Here is a 21,370-nt window from a genome sequence, read left to right on the forward strand (position 1 = left end):
ATTTCTTACCATATTAAAGTACAGAATTACACTGTTAATTTTTAATAATACTGTGTAGTATGAAATGTTATTGTATTTATTTTATAGTGCTACTGTGTAACCTGTAGAAAATCCGTAGAAATATTATTTTAACTGTTAATGGGAAATAGAAAAAAGAACAATTGAAGCTTTAACTGCACAAGGTTTATTGTGTATTTTCAAACACATTAGCGCATTTATAATATACATTTAAATACATTAATACAATTAAATACATTAATAATAAAAATGTAATATAATACAATAAAAATCATGCATGACAATCATGAACAATTATGCATAAATACATGCAAAAAAAATATCAGGTAAAATAGAAAAGATTAAAGGGGTGCTATCTGATCAATCTATTAGAAAGATAGTTCATAACAACTCATCCACCCACTCCCTGCTGGGGTAAAACAGCTTAAACTAGTCTAAGATTGTCTATTGGTTTGAGATAGACTGTCTAACTGGTCAGTTGCTGATTTTAAAGGGTTTTTGGCTGCTTTCTATCTAAGGGACCAGATTTGCAGGGCTGCGAGACACATATAAACTATAAAAGCTTTGACAAGTAAACCACCAATCCAGATGAGTATTACAAAATGACAAGTTATCCAGTGTCCTTAAAAAAAAAAAAAACTAAACACAAAACAACCTCATCATGCACATGTGCCATGAAAAACTTGCATTATGGTATTAATAATCATTTATATGTAGACTTATGTTCTAACTTTTGCAATAGGAAGTTTTCTATCCAAGCTTTTATGCAATTAAACCTTAAACTGTACAACAACGTTTATTTTCACACAACAATTCTTAACAACTTGCAGATAGACAAAATTCACGGATGGATAATAATCTGTTTAAAATGTTCTCAGTGGGTCAGTGCTGGACCAAGGTATAGTAGTAGTAGTTAGATAAATAGAATAATTAAATTAGATTAGATTTACAATTCATCGGTCGTCAAGATGGATAGGGGTCTTCTTAACATGCACAGCTCACACCTGTGGAAAAGGAGAACAGACAAGACAGTTAAAATACAGTACGTTTTTGTTGTTGTTGTTTTGGCTAAACAGCAAAAACAGACAAAATTATGTCTAAAGTGTAATTCACTTAATACTAAAATCTTGTTTGTTGGACTGTTGTTTAAAATCAATTGTTAAAGTATGTTCATTATGTCCTCAGTTGTATGCTGTGTAATATAATGCAATGCTATACTGTTCAGTGTTGTGCATATGTTTATGCCACAAGAGGGCACTAAAGTATAGGCTATGGAGGATGCGTTTGTATTATTATTATGTTTGTCCAAGTTGATTTACCGTAGTTAAGAGGATCATATTACTGAGAGAATCTTCATTAGAGACTGATGTGTCAGTGTCAACAGCTGAAATAAATATGCCAAGAACGGCTAAAGATAACTCATCTCTATCGTCCACTCTTTTCTTTTGAATGCAACGCAAGCTGAAACATAACTCAACATCAATTCATTTACGATCACGTGAAAACGTAGGTTAAATCTTGCTTGTGTGATACATGACTTAATATTTTGGACAAAAATACACCTGGGCGCTTTCCGTGGTCCATCAGCTATCACTGAGGTAACGTTAACGTTAAATGGCAGAACGCCAGGTCAGGATTTACACGAAAAAAAAAGCGTGAAAAAATCAATAAGAGGAATTGACACTTTAATTTTATAACAATAAATCCGAATCCTAACCTTGGATATCCGATTTCAGGATATCGATTTTCAATTCCTAACCCCTATAAGTTACAAAATAATGAACGTGTAGGCGCTTTTACCGACTTAACGTGGTAAATAACAAAATGATTAGACCATTTTGACCTTATAAGAGGTTACATATGAAATATATGTTAATAAAATCACATATTTAATCAAGTAAGTTAGGCTATCAAGATGAAAGAAATCCGCGTCTGACTTATGCTAGGCTTATAACATTCCGCGGCCAGTTCTTTCTAACGTTAATCTGTTAACGTACGTAACTCATATGGTTTGCATAAAAATATGAATTACTAACCAGATATGTATGGCGAAAACGTTGCCGACAGCGACGCGATGCACGGACTGCGCGTTCTTACAGAGAGAAGGGAACTGAAGAGTTCTTCATAAAATGGCAGCTGGTTGTGGTTATTTTTCGCGGTCATTTCGTACTAATGTATTTGAATTTACAGTAACATGCCCCAAATGGCTACATTGAAGAGTAGCCTATCATATACATATTATATTAAAATGTCTAGAATAGATTAAATTGAATGTAGAAATCGTGGTCAGCTATTCTAAAAAACTTTAAAGTTATTAGCTAGAATCCGTATTCACATTATAAGAATTATTACTTACCAGATGAAGAAGTTGCAGGTCGGCAGAAAAGACAGCAGCACCACTGACACGACAGAGAAACTCTTCCAAAGTCAAATATGCTTTCATGCACACCCCACTGACATAAATTATGTCATAAATTATGACTGTTAATGGTCAACCAGTGCTACATTTTTATTTTAAATGTAAGAATAACATTAGTAGGCTAGCAATTTTTCCGTGGAACTGTGTGTGGTGTTTTTCGCGGTCAATTTGCACTGTATTTAGATTAACAGTAACTGATAATTTCCCAGAATGCATTGAAATTCTACAGTAACATACTGTCAACTGTGTGCACAGTACATAACTGTTGAAAAAACAATTTAATACTGTGAAAACAACTAAATCTACTGTAACTTACTGTACATAGATTATACAGTAAGAAACTGTTGAGAAAAACAGTATAATCCTGTGAAAACAACAGAAATCATTTACAGTGTAGACAAACTCAAACATTGGGTTAAAAATGTAATACAAAAATGTAACTCAATGTCTGGGTTCGTCCATATTTGACCCAAAATTGGGTTAAAACAACCCAGCATTTTCTCGAGTGTAAAGGGATCCGGTTATTGAGAAGCCTCAGCTGTCGCCAAGGGGGTAATCCATCGACCGGAAGTTGAAGCCTCGCGGGAGCTGACATCTTGTAGCAGAACTTCACTTGCGTTAGCATTCCCATTGACTCCCATTAATTTTGGCGTCACTTTGACAGCGAATAAATTTACATCTGAGGCATTTCAAGACGCCATTTGTCCTTTATTTATTTCTAAAGAAACATGACAATGTAAAAAATGCTCCATTTTCTCTAGCTTATGTTATGGCCCCGTAGAAGCAGTTTTACTGCAGACTGATCTCATGAAGTAGGGTGTGTATGACACGCCAATTCGTATTTCCATTTTTGGCGTGCTATCAAGACGCATAATCGCTTTTCAGCGTGTTTATGAACGCCGTTGACTTAACGTTATATAAATATATGACTTACCTCAACCCCATCCCTAAACTTAACCGTCACTGGGGTTAATGGCATTTTTGACTGTTCCCTTACCATCCTAGGTAAAAAAAAGATATGACTTACCTCAACCCCATCCCTAAACTTAACCGTCACTGGGGTTAATGGCATTATTTTATGACTTGGACATTTGACGGCTTGTACAGACACGCGGAATGACGCGAACGTTAATGGTGTAGACATACATGCGGATAGCACAAAATGCGTAGAGATAACACGCCACTTGACTCGAAAGTGGCGTGTATGTTTACGCAAAAGTCATGATGTCATGTTGTTTAGTGAAAGTAGGCTAACGATTGTGTCATACCCACGCGACTCTCTGTCGCACAGTAGAGAGATTACCGTATGGATAGGAGAAGAAGCTTGCACGCAATCGGGGTGACGTCGAGGCAAAATGACAAAATATTTAATCAGAATACCTAGCAAAATTGTCTCCTTCTCCTAGCTCATAGACGGCTCCTATTCACACTCTCCTCCTCTGCATGTTTCGGAAGGGAATGATTCAGATTTTTCATGCCACAGCCACTAGTAGACAGACGGATGGCTCTCGTCACATCTACGTAGTCAAGCTCTGTTTGAGTCTGCGCGTCAGGGACGGAAGTGCTAAAAAATCGCCAAAAACGGGCTTCAACCGTCTCAATGGAGTTCCAATGAGATCGCTCTGTCCATTTCTTTTACTGTCTATGGCTGTCGCTCTCTGCTGGCTTTATAATGGGAGAAGCTAAAGTGAGGAGAGCTGTGTGATGAAGTTGTGTGTTCCTCCTCATCTGATGCTGTGCACGTCTGTGATCGATCTGATTCTGCTGTAGATAAACGACTCGAGTCATTTGCGATTGGGACTGATTTGGTGCTTTCTGTGTGTTCGCTTGGGTAATAAAGCAGAAAAAAAACACACTTTAAATTTTGATACTAATTATTTTATGATACTAATGAGTACAGTTTGCAGTTTCTTTTGGTCTATATAGTAATTCTATTATTTATTACGTATTATTTTTATTTTATATATTTTCTTTTATATAAAGATAATTAATTGTCATTTATTTGATTGCTTTATTAACATGCAGGATTTTTTTAGAATTATCTTATGTTAATAAAAATAACAAAGATGTTGGTATAACACACACACTCACCTGGATTATTAGGAACACCATACTAATACTGTGTTTAACCCCCTTTTGCCTTCAGAACTGCCTTAATTCTATGTGGCATTGATTCAAAAGGTGCTGAAAGCATTCTTTAGAAATGTTAGCCCATATTGATAGGATTGCATCTTGCAGTTGATGGAGATTTGTGGGATGCACATCCAGGGCACGAAGCTCCCGTTCCACCACATCCCAAAGATGCTCTATTGGGTTGAGATCTGGTGACTGTGGGGGCCATTTTAATACAGTGAACTCAATGTCATGTTCAAGAAACCAATTTGAAATTATTCGAGCTTTGTGACATGGTGCATTATCCTGCTGGAATTAGCCATCAGAAGATGGGTACATGGTGGCCATAAAGGGATGGACACGGTCAGAAACAATGCTCAGGTAGGCCGTGGCATTTAAACGATGCCCAGTTGGCACTAAGGGGCCTAAAGTGTGCCAAGAAAACATCCCCCACACCATTACACCACCACCAGCAGCCTGCACAGTGGTAACAAGGCATGATGGATCCATGTTCTCATTCTGTTTACGCCAAATTCTGACTCTACCATCTGAATGTCTCAACAGAAATCGAGACTTATCAGACCAAGCAACATTTTTCCAGTCTTCAACTGTCCAATTTTGGTGAGCTCTTGCAAATTGTGGCCTCTTTTTCCTATTTGTAGTGGAGATGAGTGGTACCCGGTGGGGTCTTCTGCTGTTGTAGCCCATCCGCCTCAAGGTTGTGTGTGTTGTGGCTTCACAAATGCTTTGCTGCATACCTCGGTTGTCTTCTATCAGCTTGAATCAGTTGGCCCATTCTCCTCTGACCTCTATTATAAACAAGGCATTTTCACCCACAGGACTGCCGCATACTGGATATTTTTCCCTTTTCACACCATTCTTTGTAAACCCTAGAAATGGTTTTGTGTGAAAATCCTAGTAACTGAGTAGATTGTGAAATATTCAGACCTGCCCGTCTGGCACCAACATCCATGCCACACTCAAAACTGCTTAAATTACCTTTCTTTCCCATTATGACATTTAGTTTGGTGATGTATATGTTGGTTTGCATTTTTAACTAATTGTTTGAATTCATTTGCAGTTTCTTTTCTCTGTGCAGGGTTTTTATTAAGTTTTCTTTTATAATAAGGATGATCCTTCTTGTCTCAAAGGCCACATTTTTATTTTCCATAGTCATTATTTAATGCTTAAAAGTATAGATAGTTTTGATGAACCCGAACCACAAATCTCTGAACAAAGGACAGATTTCTTTCACATCTATAAATGCACCTTAAATGCACAAATCATTTTTCAATGCATTTACTAACCGTAGGTGAGGTCAATATTTTCCCAGCGTGTATTCAAGCATTTCTGTAATTTCCACACGCCACTGACAGTATGACGAGCGGTTGTTATGGGAACTGTTGGAAAAGCAGAGTATTTTACACACGTGTTTATGGATCACTTCAGTGCACTGAAACAAACTAGTCAAATTTACTTTAATTCTTTAATTCTGGTCCAAATAATTACTTTAATATTTGTGCAAAAACTTGTCAAAGAAAAATTAAGTCATTTTAACTTGGCTAGTAAAAGGTTGAGTAAAATATCTATTTAGTTGAAGTTTCCTTTGCAATACATTTGATTTCACTCAAATTGCATTAAACCACACTTTAAAAACTTTACTCAGAAAGAAATATCTATATTTATTATATTCTACATTTAAGGAGTCACACGTCCTCAATACTTGGACAATAACAACAATGGCGGTAAAATTTGATGGATCGGATTTTGTGTGTGAAGTGTCATTTTGAGTGGAAAATGAACTACAAATGTAACACAACGGCAGTTAATCATAATCAGTGATGAAATGGTGTAAACAGCTGGAAAACACTGAAAAAACAGCCTCAATAATTATTCAAGGCCCAGTGCATGATGGGAACACCAGCATCAGAAAATTTGAGTCATTTTATAATGTTGAAATGTGCGCTTTCATTTCTACACTCTTGAACTGAGTACTAATATAGAATTTACTTTGTTTTTCATGTAAATTACATTGTTTTTTTTTTCAGTAGTATTTACTCAAAATCATTTTTATCAGGTTTGCTTAAAATACACTCTTGCTGGGAAGTTGAAGAGACTTCTGATCTTCTGAGATCTGTCCTCTCCATCGATTGCTCATCTTTAACCATTCATCTACTCGAGCACGGGTTGAACACTGTTGCATGGACAGCGATTGCGTCAGCGGGACGAGCGGCCCAATAGCAGGTTGTGTGGATCTGTAGTGGTTCAGAAAGCACACGGATCCTTCGGGAATTTGATGCATTAATTCGACAGGCCCACGCGCCGCTGCTAATCTGCCCTAATGCACTGCTAACACCCGTGTGCGTGCTGAGACTGCTTTCCCGTGTGTGTGCTGAGGCTGCTCTCCGGCTCGTTCCTCACGCCGTTTACATGAGGACACAGCCGGCCCAAATGAGTGGGTTCGCACAGATGAAACCGGCACTGAACCGGCCTGTGGGAAACTGCCGTTTGATGCCATTTTAACCACCTTTGAACATACTTTATCCTTAGAAAAGACATAAATTATCTTCATGCATTCATAATACTAATAAAGAGATTTTTTTTTTTTTGTCATCAGTTACTCACCATCAAGTTGTTCCAAACCTGTTTGAGTTTCTTTCTTTCTTCTTAAAGGAGTAGTTAACTTAAAAAAAAAAATTGAGCTTATAAAACTTAAACTTTGTTAATTATTTATTAAATGACTGATCATTTTGCTTGATAAGACCCTTATTCATTGTCTGATGTCATTTAAAGCCCTTTGAACAGTTTGCAGTTTGCACTGAAAGTGTCTTTTGGACCTTGAACCGTTTGGTTCCCATTGAAGTCCATTATTTGGAGAAAATCCTGGAAATTTTCATCAAAAACCTTAATTTCTTTTCGACTGAAGAAAGAAAGACATGGACATCTTGACATGGGGGTGTGTAAACTATCAGCAAATGTTTTTTTTTATATATATATTTTTTAAAGTGAACTACTCCTTTAACACAAAAGAAGATATTTGACAGAATGTCAGTAATCAAACACTTGTGGGAAAAAAACACTCTAGGGAAGTCAGTTTTCTATATAGAAAACATTTTTCCTGAGAGTTTTCAAAAACTTCAGGCTAGCGTTCAGTGTCCAAGTCAATGATTAAAATACTTTTTAAAAAATGCAATTCTATGCCGAGTATGTTTTTAGTTAAACATTTTTCTTGGGGGATATAAAGTAAAAAAATGTCAGAGTAAAACATCATCTCTTAAAATGGCAGATAGTTTAATGTATTTATGACAAGGAAAGGTTAGTTCAGGCTGTAACATTTAATATTCTGTGACTTCATTCCCACAAACTTATATCAATCATTTATTAACTACTTGTGAGAATAACCAATAGTAATTATATATAAAATAATAATGAAAAAATATATTTCTTATGCTTTTAAATAAGTGGAAGTACACATTATATATATTATTACACATTATATTATATATTACTTAATCTTTATATATATATATGTGTGTGTGTGTATTTAAATATAAAAAACATACATATACCATATACATTCTATAATAAAATATATATGCATTTACAAACCTATTAAGGAACAATGATTTAGATGTGTACTTCCAATTGTTTTTTAGAAGTATAGTAGTTTTTGTTTAAAGTAAAAAAAAAAAAAAAAAACGAAACAAACATTTTCAAAACCAAATGAAAGCAACATGAATATGAAACGCATGTTGCTAGCAGCTTGGCACATGTGTTTTAAACTATAGGTTTAATTTTTTCCTTTTCTTTATTGTGGACACTCTTAGTTATAGTTATTGTCCCGTGTGTCCGGTTTCTGTGTGCTGTGACTGCATAACGGCCCTTTGGACATGAAACGTTGCTCTCTGGCACTGTGAGTTTTATGCATCTGTTCCTACTTTCTCTCTCCGTCGTCAAACTCCTGCGCCAATATTGGCTTTGTTTTCTTTTTTTATGCTGCACTGACAGTGCAGAACACACACATTCAATACTGAGATCACACATTTCAGCGCAGTTGTGGCCCTTTCATTGAGTAAATGTGAGCTTGGCCGGTGTTACGAGGCATGACTAAGTGTTGACTCTGTTGTGTACACTAGTAAACAAAAGCGCCACGTGATGTTGATTTCTCTTCGGTCACCACTAGACGTCTTTCTGTTACCGTTTAACCTGACACACATTAGCTTTAGCGATCAATTGTGCCTTTAATGTGTCTCTGTGTTTCCATGCAACATCGAACATGAGCCTTATCAGCAAACATTAGTGCGGTTAAACAATATATTCATGATTTATCACAACTTTTAATCTTTTGTCAAATCAACTTCGATAATAAATGTGGCTCAGATAACATAATATTTTGAGTTTCTATTTATTGTGTAATAACTACATTTTTTAATTTTAAGGCAACCAGGTAACTTACTTTAAGTTAAGCCAGCAATATTTTAGGTTGGCCATACAGGTGAAACTCGAAAAATGTGAATATTGTGTAAAGTTTATTTATTTTAGCAATTCAACTTAAAAGGTGAAACTAATAGACTCATTCATGCAAAGTGAGATTTTTCTTTTTTTCATAATTTTGATGATTATGGCTTACATATATGAAGAACCCAAATTCAAAATTAGAATATTGTGAAAAAATGTCATATCTAGCCATGATCATCAAAATTATAACAAAAAATATCTCACGTTGCATGTAATTTCACCTTTTAAGTTGAATTACTCACATAAATGAACTTTACACGGTATTCCAATTTTTCGAGTTTCACGTATATGTTAAAGGGGTTTTCAATGCCTGGACGTAAGCGACTCGCTCAAACCACACACACATTCCTGTGGACTTACAGCAGAGAGAGCAGCGGTGAGGTTTGGCAGAGACTCAGCGCGTGTTTCTTGTGCAGTTCGTCACAGTCTCACATGTCCTGATAAACTCTGGTCTAACGGGACGAACCATCGCCGCCTCTTCCTCCTATTGCTCATCATCAAAGATTTAAAGCTCAGACAAGCTCTGGGACGGGGCCTATTTCTGTTTGCCAAAGCTGAATTATTTACATAGAATGAAATATGAATTTGAATTTGGACATATGCTTTAAGAATATCATCCTGGTTCTGTTGTCAGGAAGACTATGTAGAAAGAATTAATTTTCTTTATGAAATATGGTCCAGACTAGAGCTGCATGATTCTGAATGAATTATGAATCACATTTTTCTCCCACGATGCTGAATAGACGACTAAACAAAATAACATGTAATTTGCTAGAGGTTCTGACAAAATGTATGGCTGCAGGCTAGGGATGGCTCGATACCACAATTTTGGCTTCGGTACGATACCAGAACATAATACCTCGGTATCGGTACTAAATCGATACCACAGTTGGAAAAAAAAAAGTATCAATTTAAGTGAATTGAAACAATTTTATTAAACACTGCTTCAAACTCTCCACTTTGTGCAAAGAGAAGTATCAAAAAAAAAAGTATCAATGTAAAAAAAATAATTCAATTAAGGAACATACAACATTTAGAACTTGAAAAAAAAATGAAATTATACAATTAAATTAGGTTAATTATCTATAATAGATTAACATGTAATTTCATTATTCGATTATTATTATTATTATTATATGTAAACCAGCTGTCATGAATCAACAGAGAATTATCAACATTTATAGCATTTATTTATCTTGCTTTGGTTACTGTTCGTGTTTTGGGTTCATATTATGAATACATTGCATAAAGTAATGCTAATATGCTAAACATGTATTAGTATATTACATTTTTAGGTCATTATATTACTGATTGATCTAGATTGATAAATGCTATATTGTTAGGCCAGGGTACCAAATGAATGTTGACAAATGTAGCTTAATTGTAATATTAGTTAATCTCTCTCTCTCTCTCTCTCTCTCTCTCTCTCTCTCTCTCTCTCTCTCTCTCTCTCTCTCTCTCTCTCTCTCTCTCTCTCTCTCTGCGCCACAGTGGTAGTAATATGCCATTTGTTTTACAATCACTTGTATTCTTTATTCATTCAAATGACAAGCTCTTATGGATGTGCGCTGTTCCAGCCCGTTCTCATCCTTTAACGTCATATAGAACGCTATATGCAAAAACGGCGCTATACTACGCACATGCATGGCACCCTTTATCGTTAATGTAACACGCGAACCCAAGACGTTATAAATCCTTTAGCGTGAATATGACACGCACACCCTACCCCACACCTAAACTTAGCCCTCACAGCACGTGTTAAATTAACGATAACGGGTGCCATGTGCGTAGTATAGCGCCGTTTTGTCATATAGCGTTCTATATGACGTTAAAGAATGAGAATGCGTTGGCTGTTCAGTGTTCAATAAAAGTCTAAATTAAATACCGAATTTAACAAAATTATGATATTGTACTGTTTGAAATATATTAAATACCGGTATTTTTGCAGTACCGTTATACCGCGCATCCCTACTGCAAGCTATTTAAATATATTAAATCTATTTGAATTGATTATTCAATGACTCACTCATAAAGACTTGTTTCATTACTGGATGAATCAGCGTTTTTGAACAAATCTATTAAGTGAATGATTTAATGACTCACTCATAAAGACTTGTTCCATTACTGAATGAATCAACATTTTTGAATTAATCGGTTAAGTGAATGATTCAATGATTCACTCATACAGACTTGTTTCATCACTGGATGAACCAGCGTTTTTGAATGAATCTGTTAAGTGAATAATTCAAAGACAAAAACATATTTTAACAGTCACTTGTCGCCACCTACTGGTGTAACGATATAATTGATACAATCTTTATTTGAAGCGTCAAGTCATTCCCAAAAGGTGATTATTTTTTTCTTATTTTTATTCCAACAAAATGGTGTAAAATTAATTTATCAGATATTTATTGGTTACATTAAAGTACGTATAATATCGCTTTTGTAAATTCGCACATGTCTGTTGTTCTCATGTTATTAGTTGTATAAGTAATTTTAGTAGCATTTTGAGGTGTTTGAATTCAACCGACCGTGAAGGCTCTGATTGGTTTGATTGGTGCATGTTTCCTGACGATATGGTTTCAGTGCTATTCATCTGTTCACTGATAAACATATATACTGTAGGTTTCTTTGTTGCTCTTCTAACATGTGTCCTGATTTGTGAACCCAGCTAAGCTCTTGCATGTGCCACTGTAACCCTGATGCCTTCGTAAAGCTCAAATAATCCCTAATGCAACTTTGCATGTGTGTGTGTGTGAAAGAGCAGTGTGGCGTTTTATCTAGTGCACGGTCTGAAAAATGTCCTCCACTTTATGATCATAGACTACAGCAGAATCCACCGCTTCTCTAAATTGACTGATGGATGAAGCGAAATTACAGATGTCTTCGCGAGGCCACTTCAGGCGAAGGTGTAGCTGGGACAGAAATTGTAGTTTGTAACCAGACTGTGCTTTAGTTTGTGGATTAGCCCAATATAATGGGATCAGAAATCACCACCTGCTGCTTTCTCCTGTGCCCTGCATCCCTCTTTCTCTTTATTAATATGTTCTACACCTTTTCTCTTTGACAAAACAACAGAGACACTAGAAAAACATCACTTCACCCTGCAATCTAATATCCTGCTGTTCTGCTTTCCATCGAACACCCGTCTGGAAAAGGACAAGGAGACAAATCTTTTTCTTTTCATTACTTTTAAGGTCTTGCTCTGTTCTTTTCTCTCAATTTTGGGGAAAAGTTTCCCCCATCCCCCTCTCCTCCTGAATGCCATGGCCTCCTGACTCCCTTGAGGACAAATCCTCTTAAAGGCAAAGGTTGGATGGGAATTCAATTGCGACAGAGTGAGGATTGGAGCAGATCAGCCACTGAAGCGTCGAAATCGCCTCCAGCTTTTATCTCGGCCAGATAAGGGCCCATTTGCAGCGCCAAGTGATGAACAACTCTGGCAGGTCATCGGTTTTGATGCCTATGTAAACGGATGAGTGAAAAACAGTTTGTGTCAGCACAAACTTTCAGGAATGAACTCCCACTTTCCGATTCCTACACTATTAGTGAAACTTGACTAGCTGGCACTTAAAGAGGCAGTGCTATGTCTTGATTTTGTTTTTTAACACTAGAAGTGCCAGAATTCCAAAACTACTAGAACGGCCACAAACGGTCATTTTGACCGTTAGATTCAAAACAGCGTTTATTTTTTTGACGAATAATTTTCGTAATAATTTTCGTCAACCACATTTTTTCAAAGACGGAAACGAGACGATAACTAAATAAAAACTAGGTTTGAATGACAAAAACTATGACGAAAATGTTAGATAGTGACGATATGCGAAGCGGTCAATAGGCTCATAATAATAGCAGAACTAGTGAACAGCCCATGCAGCAAAACAAACAGCGCAGGACAGGGCAGCAGAGCTCACCAGGGTCATCCGACATGAATTGAACATCTGGATCCGCCGTGTCTGATGATAGCAGCTGTCTCTTTTTCCTTGATGTGAACTCTGACTCTGAATCACTCTCTGATGATATATAGCCTATAACGCAAGTATTGATAACTGTAGTCTGGTTTTGTTTGCTTATTTCTGATCAACAACTAATGTAGAAATTATTATATAGCAAACACCGCTACAGAGGTGACCGGACGGACCTTTCTGTTGACAGTTGAGAGAGAGACCACGATCAACCGCGGGATATTTAACAAAAAAAAATATCGCGAAATTCAGTGCGGTCAATATGACCGTCTATGGCCGAAATAGGTAAATATGTTCATTTGTTTTGTTTTGCCTTACGTTTAAGTAACTTAATTTATATGAAAATCATTTTAAATGAAAATACAGACAATTTTAGGAAAAGTCAGGTACCAGCAGGATTCTATTATTTTTTTCAACAAAGTTATTGTAGATATAAAATTCAAAACGGTCAAAATGACCGTTGTGGCCGTTCTAGTGTTAAAGGAGTAGTTCACTTTAAAAAAAAAAAAAATGTGAAAAATCTGTGATGCACGTTCGTGACTCTCCTGTTCAAACGCATTCATCAAAATTAACGAATCTTTTTTCGAGTCATTTCGTTCATTTCATTCGTTGAATGAACGAAATGACTCGGAAAAAGATTTGTTCATTTTGATGAACAGGAGAGTCAAGAACAAGTTTTTTAAAAAGTGAGATACTCCTTTAAGGTATACTAGAATGGATTTTCATGTAAAAGTCTTTCAACCATCAACCAGGCCATTATCTGCCCTTTCACACGTTTTGATGTTGTTTTCAGGCTCTGCTAGAACAGGTTTGAATGTTGATTATTACCCTCATTCTCCATTGTTGCGGCTCCTCTCTTCCCAGTCTGTCAGTAACCCTCTGTTTACTTCCTGTCTCTATGAAGCCCCTCCTTCTGAAAAGCACACTGTGCTCTGATTGGTCGGCTGGAGCAGTGTGTTGTGATTGGTCGAGGGCTTCGAGTGTGTTTGGGAAATGTCCCGTCCCTTACCATAACTGCCAGTTTAGCACACTACAAACTAACTCAACCAGGCCCCACCCCTTTATTCTGTGCATTAATTACTATAATGAGGAATATTGTGATGTGTTCGCTCCCTAAAGAAAACGTTCAGAAACAGTGACACTGATAGAGAAAAACCTTGTAAATGCTCAAACTGCAACATTACACACTAACCAAAAGTGTAAGAACCGCATGAGTCGTGTGAGTGTTAGTTATTGTCTTGGCCTTTGTGTCCGACTCCTGCATTCGGGGGTCTCCAGCCACTGAGAGGTTAATGAGCTGAAACTAAAGGAGTCTTGCAGAGCTTCCGGTCGGAGTGAGACGGCACAAAGCATTCAAAGCCATTCTGATGAAATCTGGATTAGATTATACTTTGAACTGGCAGCTAATTTACACATCATTGTCCCTCAGGCGGCTTGAAGTTTCGGGGTAGTTTGAGCACAAAGCCTGGCCTAATGCTAATGGAAACCAAGCCTTTATCAATGCAGACTCTGGGAAACATGGAGCGTTTGAAGTGAACTGGGGTTTGTGTTATCTTCAGTCTCACAATGCCACATTTTGACCCTCGGTCCCGGTGCATTGTGGGAAGGAGCTAATCAGATCTAAGTTTTTGAAGTAGTAGTAGTGAGATTGTTGTTGTGATGCGCTCATGTCAGTGGCTTTAATATAACATCAGAGATGGATCAAATACAAAGGGCCTTTTATCTTAGATAATATGTTACTGGCAGTGTTGCCTTTGCTATGACACTTTCCGCATAACAAATTGCAGTAAAATAAGATTGCGCGGGTCAATACATTTTTTTTAATGCACCCCTAGAAAATTTAATATATTCATTAAATGTTAAAGTTTTTTCTTCACAAATCAGTTATTTAAAAGTAACAGTAAAGACATTTAAACTATTACACAAGATTTATTTTTTAATAAGTGCCATTTTTGACCTTTCTTTTCATCAAAGAATCCTGAAAAAAAAAAAAAGTTTCCACAAAAATATTAACGGTTTCTTGAGCAGAATATCAGCAAATTAAGAATGATTTCTGAAGGATCATGTGACACTGACGACTTGATCACAGGATATACATTACATTTTACAATATATTGACATAGAAAATGACTATTTTAAATTCTAATAGGATATTAATACTAGACACTTAAAGATATAACTAACATACTAACTATAGTGTGTAGGTATATTTTTATTGACAAAAATGTTGACTCAGAGCCCTTATACAAATGAAATTTAATTATAAAAAGCAATGCACACGATTAACGAATGTAAGATTCTCAATGTCAGTGCAGCATTGTCCCAAAAAAGGGGCGAGAGACTATTTGTTCCAGTGGCCTGAAACTCTCTCACTCGTTACAGCTGAGAGTTAAGCCGTTTCTTGGCCCTGTTTGTCCGCTGATCACATATGCTTTAGAGATGCCATCCTCCTGGGTTCCTCGAAGACACCACCTGTGTTTTTGGAGACCTGGGGGATTTTCCAGACATGTTTTGGCTTGAAAGGCAGCATTCATTCGTGTCATGATGCAGTGCCAACACGAACAGCCCGAGTAAAGGTCTGCTCAGGAACATGTGTGTCTTATCCTTTCGTACATGCATGTGCTTTCCTTCTGCCTCTCCAGGTATTGAAGTGACAAGTTTTTGGTATGTGATAGGTTTTGTACTGTAAGAACCAACCCGTGATCAAATTAATATTGCAAACATTTTATAATTACTTGGGAAAATACCCCCTCCGGACAGGACTTTTGGCCACTCCTGTAATTAACAAAAACAATTATGTTGATTTAAAAAATGCAAAACTACAGAATGAATTTAAAATGTTGATTCAGGCTGATAATAATTTTCAAGGGGAGGTTTGTCGCTTTAAAGCCTCATTGGTCGGCCAACCAGTTAGTCCCGCCCCAAACTATCCTGATAGGTGGATCTAGTTTCCATATTTCTAATGCACTCTCCAGGGAAATCAACTTTACGACGGACCCTTTTTACATGTCCAGGGTTCTCCGAAGTCGTCATAGTTGGGTAGACGTTTGTAGCAGTGAACTGGAGACGACAGTAAATATGATTTTTGTATCCATGTAAAAAAAAAAAAAAAAATCCTCAATAACATTTCCACAACTTTCCAAACGAGACAAAACAAAATTGAGAGATTGATAACAGCAGTCAGAAGAGAGATGACGTGAATTGTTTTTGTCTTCTTTATTTAAGTTGAGGTTATAAAATGTAAGCTTGTTTCTGCCACAGAATAAAACCTTTTTAAAGATAATTGCAACTTTTTATCTCGTAATTATGACTTTATTTCTCAGAATTGTAAGAAATAACCTCGCATTTATGAATTTTTTTTTCTCGCAATTGCGAGTTTCTTTTAAAAACGCTGATTCATCCAGGAATGAACCAAGTAACTCTTTACGAGTGAGTCATTGAATCATTCATTCAAACTGAATAAAAAATGGATTCAATTTGATTCAATATTTACTGCCGCAATGAACATTTTGTCAGGACCTCTTGTAAATTACTCTATTTTGTGTAGTTCCGTGATGTCTGTCAGCCGAGATGTCTGTCGGCCCAACCCTAGTACTAAATAAACTCGTTACTTAACCTTAGTTCTTAGTTAGTTAACCTTAACGAATGGAATCGTATTGTAAATTATTACTATTAAATTGAATAATTTCTATAACTTAAATTTAAAAAAACAGCAATATTTTAGATTGAAAGATTCTACTTATCACTATTGTTATGAAACAGTTATCATTAACGGTTATCATTATATCAGCAAAACATTTAATAAACATAATATTTGAACCTGCCCTTATCATGCATGGCAGAAATGCCTTCTTTGTATTATTTTTTATAATATTGTTGTGTGTTAAACCTCAACACATGATGTAAAGAAAGGCTGGTGATATGAATATGGTGATATAATGATATTTTTTTCATCAGTCTCTGACTGAGACTCAGTTTGTATTCATCCTTCATAGTGGGAAGAAATGCAGATTCCTGAGAGGTGTTTTATGAACGCGAATCCCTGCAAGGTTTACACACTTGTCCCATTTCTTCTTTAACCGGAGGCGACAGAACTGCTGCGCTGCTACAAATCCAGAACTTTATCGGCTTTAACTTTAACTGCTAATCTTCATTCAAAACATGAGCGGGAGGGCGACGCACATTTCCCAGCGTATAGCATTTCCCAGTACCTAGTAAGACTGAGAATCAAAAGCTGTTTAACTGGGTCAGAAGACGAGAGCAAACCACCATGATCACAATCTTAGATCAGAACATACTGTAAAAAATAATCCTTTAAAAAAAATGGTAAACTACTGTTAGCTGCATGTGGTTGCCAGCATAATACTGTAACTATATGGTGTTTTACTGTTTTTGTGTTAGAGCATTTGAAGTTTTATACTGTTGCTAACAATACGGTATTTAGCTGTTCATTTCCAAAACAGTAACACATCGTATTTTTTACGGTATGAATCATATGATGCTGGCAACCACAGCTGCCAGTAGTTTAAAGTTGTTTTTTTTTTTTTACATTATTTTTTTCAGTGGTGAGTTTTTCCTTTCTGACGTTTGTACGGCCAAACTGGAATATGATATGGATATTTGCTTGAACAAATATGACCTTGGAGTGTATATTAGCGATCTTGAGGTTGTATGTGCTTTATTACAGATCAGATAATAATCTACGGGATGTACACCTCCGGGCAGATTGACATTTGTTTTTGCTTGTCCTAGAAACCATGAAATTGTTATTCATTTTCTCAGGGGAAGTCATAGCTGCGGTATGAGTCTGGAAGGGGGGAATTTTTATTTTATTTACAAAGCAAGGATAATATGTTTCTGTTTGAGTAGAGTAAAAATATTTTTCTTATTGGCAGTGAAGAGCTATAAACATCCATGAAATCTTTTGATTGGACAAAAGTTTCTATAGAATATTAAATGTTCTTTACACTAAGAAAAAAAGGTTATTTTAAGAGCTGTTCACTGATTGGTTCTTCAATGGAATCAGTGTGAAATGCCCCTTTTTGTAACCTTGTAAGTGTGTATTGAAAAAGGGTTTGAATTGTTTTAGACCATAATGAAAGACCATAGAATAGACAAAACAACATTGGACCCCATTGGCTTTCATTGTATGAGCGAAAATCACTTTTGAGAATAATTTTTTTAGACAAAAGTAAGTCACACAGGTTTGGAACGACATGAGTTAATGACATGACGAACTGTCCCTTTAAAGATCAAATCTGCACGGTTTTGTCATTTGAGTGGTTAATTATTTTGTGAAATATAAAACTAATCATCTTTTAACATGAATTTCAGACTTTTTAATTGATGTTTTAGTCCAATCAAAAAGTGGTGATTTTACATGCCCGGTAATGGTGATATGCTGTCTTTGTAAACGGTGGCGAATGCTGTGGGATGTTTGCCCGTCACAGGATCGGGTGTTTATGGCCCCGGTCAGGTTCAGGGGCCGGCATCTCTCCAGCCCTTTAGGAGAGCAAGGCCAGGTTACAGACAGCAGAAAAGATGGCCAAGAAGCCTTATATACTGTATAATTGCACATGAACGCTTTAGCTATGATCTACTTAAAATTACTGCTATTAAAGGGATAGTTCACCCAAAAATGAAAACTCTGACAGTATTTACTCACCCTCATGTTGTTCAAACCCTGTAAGACCTTCTTTCATGTTCGGAACACGAATTAAGATATTTTTGATGAGATTTGAGAGCTGGATCACTACTAATATTAGTCCATAGGCTTCTTGAGGGACTGAAACTTGACAGCCTCGAAAAGTTAATAAAGACATTTAAAATGGTCCAAGTGACTACAGTGGCTCAATCTTAACTTTATCAAGCGATGAGAATACTTTTTGTGCGCAAAAACAAACATAAATAACGACTTTATTTCAACTATTAATTTCCTTCTCTTTGGGCCTTGAGTCAGTTAAACGTCACACATAGGCTGAGGCTCACTATTGGCCGACACTGGTCATGTGTGTGATGCGTGTGACGTACAACAACAGATCGCCCAGAGAGAAGGAAGTGAATAGTTGAAATAAAGTTGTTATTTTTAGGGGGGTTTTGCGCACAAAAAGTATTCTCGTCGCTTGATAAACTTAAAGGGATACTCCACTTTTTTTTGGAAATAGGCTCATTTTACCACTCTAAACAGTAGGGTTTTACCGTTTTCGAATGTATTCAGCCGATTTTTTTTTTTATATTTAGAAGAATATCAGTAACCAGACAGTTTCTGGTCTCATTGACTTTCATAGTATATTTTTTTTCCTACTATGGTAGTCAATGAGACCACAAACTGTCTGGTTACTAATCTTCTAAATATCAGAAAATCGGCTAAATGGATTTGAAAATGGTAAAACTCGACTGTTTAACTCTGGGGGAGTGGTAAAATTAGCCTATTTCCAAAAAAAGTGGAGTATCCCTTTAAGATTGAGTCACTGAAGTCACTGACAATTTTAACGATGTCTTTAATAACTTTTTGAGGCCTTCAAGTTTCAATCCCTCAAGAAGCCTATGGACTAGTATGCAGGAGTGATCCAGCTCTCAGATTTCATCAAAAATATCTTAATTCGTGTTCCGAAGATGAACGAAGGTCTTACGGGGTTTGAACAACATGAGGGTGAGTAAATACTGAAAGAATTTTCATTTTTGGGTGAGAACTATATCCCTTTAATGTCTGTATTTAATGCATAACCTTAGTTTGACCTTGATGCACTTTAAAGTATGATGCAGCAACGAATCGATAATGAAAATAATCAACAATGAATAATATGATAACACAGACATGAATAATCGATGATCAAATCGGTTATTCATGTCTGGGTTATCATGTGCTTTGACAGATGTGTGTGTTTATCGCTTTCAAAGCATAACTTGGATTTTATGGATAGCCTGTATCCTTATGGAGTTTGAGATGCGCTTTACACATGAAAATGATGAAAGTGGAGCAGCATTTACTGTGAATGGAGCCGCTCTGAGACGCACGTAACCTACACGCCTGTCAATAATTATAGCGCAAATATATAAAACCAACAGTGCATGTATTTTTTTTCCTTAATCTTCATCTATCTATCTATAAATTACAGGAACATCTCTCTGTCTGTGTGTCTGTGTGTGTGTCTGTCTGTTAATCGCATATTTCTCGAACCGTTGAGTCTGATGGATCTCAAACTTAACAAGTGTCTTGCTACGGCAACGAGTAAGTGCAGTGCCGAGTTTGACGTTGTTTGGATTAGAAATGCAAAAGATATCGTTAAATATATTGCTAAAAGAAGCCCTGAATCGTCGCGCTTATTTATTTGATATAAGTGCTCAAACACACCAAACCAACAAAAACACACGGGCATTATTTTGCACGGGCATTTTGCACTAGTGCCTTAAAATATATTGAATGTAACTCGACACCCTTAGATCATTTAGTACATGTGGTTCTATGAATATGCAAATGAGCCCCGCCTCCACTCACTCAGAGATCCACTGGTTGACGATCACACGTTGATCTGATTGGTTACAAGGTCGTTTGTGACGTCAAAAACACCAGCGATTTCAAACCGTGTTTTTGAGACTGTCTTTGGTTCACTGCCGTTTTAAGGAGGAAATACTCAGCAGTGCTGTCGACTTATGAATTTGCACATGGTTTAAGATGTATTATTAAAGGGTATTAAAAACACCACATATACAAATAACAACATTAAGACTTTGAGTTTCACCACAGGGGGATTTCTAGATTCCACATCGTTTGGATGATCAAAATAAGTGTTAGTTCCAGTAAAGTGCATTTTGTTTATTGAAGCTCCCGATTAGACCTTCATGTTTTGCATAAGGTCCGTCAGAGCACTTTCTCTGTTGTTGCAGAAGTGTTTGCCCCTGCATGTACGGCACGGAGACCCTTCAAATCTTTACATGGGGCATTAGCCCAGGAATGTGGCGCCGGCCTGCGTATGTCAGACTGCAGTTTGTTTAGGAATCTGAGACCGTATTAATCTGTGCTGGGCCAGTGCACTTGCTTCCCTGCCCAACATGCTTTCAGGAGCACTTCTACCAGCGAAAGTGCGAGCTGTAGACCTGCTGAGATCTTCAGTTCCCATTTTTACATTCACTTCTCTGATTTGTCGGTGATAAATTGTGCTTTTTCAGCGTCTCAGCAGCAGCTGTCTCCGTTTTCCATTCAGTTTTTTATGATTCTGTGCTTTGAATAGAAAATGGTAAGTTTATAATCCTTCATGCCCTATTTTAAAGCACAGAATCCTAAAAAATAATGCATTTTTTAAAAAACTGAATAGAAAACGGTAAGTTTATAGTCCTT

At 36.6% G+C, this 21,370-nt stretch overlaps 1 protein-coding gene and 1 long non-coding RNA gene across 2 annotated transcripts in view; one reads left to right on the forward strand and one right to left on the reverse strand.

Annotated features, from left to right (window-relative positions):
* Positions 1–21,370, forward strand: part of sdc2 (syndecan 2) — a 55,443-nt gene that overhangs the window by 9,739 nt on the left and 24,334 nt on the right. The window lies entirely within an intron of this gene.
* Positions 162–2,828, reverse strand: LOC148970976 (uncharacterized). The gene is made up of 2 exons (XR_016147380.1): positions 2,375–2,828; positions 162–1,022 (listed from the first exon to the last, which is right to left on the reverse strand). It is a non-coding gene; the product is annotated as an uncharacterized LOC148970976 (long non-coding RNA).

The sequence above is a fragment of the Pimephales promelas genome, chromosome 18 (assembly GCF_988280905.1).
Source record: "Pimephales promelas chromosome 18, fPimPro1.hap1.1, whole genome shotgun sequence".
NCBI classification, from domain to species: Eukaryota; Metazoa; Chordata; class Actinopteri; order Cypriniformes; family Leuciscidae; genus Pimephales; species Pimephales promelas.